The sequence below is a fragment of the Elephantulus edwardii genome, unplaced genomic scaffold, assembly GCF_000299155.1.
Source record: "Elephantulus edwardii isolate Elephantulus edwardi_28Jun2011 unplaced genomic scaffold, EleEdw1.0 scaffold00080, whole genome shotgun sequence".
In the NCBI taxonomy this organism is placed as follows: domain Eukaryota; kingdom Metazoa; phylum Chordata; class Mammalia; order Macroscelidea; family Macroscelididae; genus Elephantulus; species Elephantulus edwardii.
The window spans coordinates 4,379,082-4,381,420 of NW_006399830.1; positions in this window are offsets into that span (position 1 = coordinate 4,379,082).

Consider the following 2,339-nt stretch of genomic DNA (forward strand, 5'->3'; position numbering starts at 1 on the left):
AATATTATTATTATTATTATTAATTATTATTCAATATTCTAGGGAGCTCTGGTGGCCTAGTGGCAAGAAGCTGTACTGTAATCCCAAAGGTACTCAGTTCAAGGCCACCAGCTGCTCTGCGGGAGGATGGGCAATCTCCTCCCATGCGATTAACTGCCTCTGAAAACCTACCAGAGGGTCTGCTATGGGTCTGTTCCATCTTGACGGTACACAACAACAACATACAATATTGTATAATAATTATAATATAATAACCAGTATATAATAACCCTCTGGGTTCTGCGCCATCCATACAATCTCTGCTGTGTTTCTTTCTTTTTCTTTTTTAATGTCTGCTGTTGTGAAGCCCATCGTTGCAGCCTGAGTCAGCACATCTCATCGAGGATCTGCCTGGCCTCCGACTTTTCCAGGCTGGTGTCTTTCTCCAGAAATGTGTTCCTCATGATAACACGCCTTAACGGGTGAGATGAACTCTCACAACCCTTGCCTCTGAGGAACACTCCGGCTGTCCTTCTTCCCAGATAAATCTGTTCTTTGGGTAGCCCCCTTCTAGTCAATATTTTCCACTAACTCCACAATTCAAAGGCATCCGTTCTTCCTTACTCACTGTCCAACTTAGACGTGCATATGAGCAATTGAAAATACCATGGCTTAGGGAGCTCTGGTGGCCTAGTGGCAAGACACTGCACTGCAATCCCAGAGGTACGTGGTTCAAATCCACCAGATGCTCTGCTGGAGAAGGAGGGGGCAATCTCCTCCTGTACCAGTCAGATCTGATTTGACGGTACACTTAAAAACAATACAATAAAAAAAAATTTAAAAAAAAAAAGAAAAGAAAATCCCATGGCTTCTTTGCTCCAGGTACACCTTAGTCTAAAGTGTAGCCAAGAGCTCGATGGAGCACAAGTGTACTCTGTAACACTCGTGGCTGTCAAGAAGTGAGTCAGTTTCATGACAGTGTGTTTGAGTTTGTGTTTGTTGTCTTCAATGTAGTCTTTAAAGCCACTATCCAATGGGTTAGAGAAGAGGAGAGAGTTGAAGACTGAGCTCGACTCATTTCAACATTCAGAGTTTAGGGTGAATAAACTGAGAGAGGCCACAAAATAGGAGGAAAAGCAGAAGAGGTTCGTATCCCAGATGAAAAAGAAAGAATGTTCTGAGAAGTGTGTTAGTTCCTTAGTGCTGTGGTAATAAAATATCACGAACTGGTGGCTTTAAAAAATTTTTTTATTATTTTTGTGCATGTTCCATCAAATTGGATCTGACTAGTACAGGAGGAGATTGTCCCCCCCTTTTCCAGCAAAGCATCTGGTGGATTCGAACCACATGACTCTGGATTGCAGTGCAGCTTCTTGCCACTAGGCCACCAGAGCTCCCCGAATTAGTGACTTTTAAGAACAGAAATCGATAGCATTGAAGTTACAAGTTATGGAGGATGAGAATTCAAATCAACATATCTGTCAGGCCATGCTCTCTGAAGTGACTTGGGCAAGGTGCAGCGACATACATTCACATGGTCATCCTTTGCCCAGTACTCTGAGTCTAGTATCTTTTCTAAGAACATCACTCCAGAAAGGAGTTACACTGCCAAACCAAAGGTATACGGTTTGAAACTGCCAACTTGTCTCTGAGGAAGAAAGAGAAGAGAGAGGCAATGAGCCTCCATGAGATCAACTGCCTCTGACAAGTTGCTGGGGGGTCAGCTATGTTTTGGTTCCAGAACAATTTCAAGCTCTGCTGGTGTTGTCTGGAGGAAATTGTGCTGCTAACCCAAAGGCCTGCCTGTGTGGCAGTTCAAGTTCTGCTGGAGAAACACAGGCAACCTCCTCCCACTGCAGGGTCAGCTGACAGCTGGCTCCCACTGGAAAGCAACGGGGGTTTTTGAGAGTGTGGTATAGCCCATAAGCATGCCAAAAATGGCTGCAGTGAAGCTAAGCTAGCTAAACTCTTAATTTGCTAGTTTCTTCCCAGAAAGGTAGTTTATTCCAGCACGCTTTGAAAAAGGAAAAGGACAGATAAACAGTGGGAGAATTGGACAGTCAGCGGGCCAGCAAAACCAGAACTCAGAACTGTGAAGGTTCATTTTACAGAAAGATTTTATAACTCACACTGTTGAAATTCCATTTACACCAAAGTGATAAAGTAAAGGGTGCGGGAGTCCAAACATTTTTATTTCCTGGTTTCTTAGATAAGAGACTTTTTTTGTTTTGTTTTTTTAGCAAAACAAGTGGGAAAAGGTTTGTTAAGGTAATAAGTGCAAGGTGGACCACGCAAAAGAATAAAAGTGAGAAAGAAAGGAAGAGGAGGGATGAGGGGAGAAGGACCCCTGGAAAGGCGGG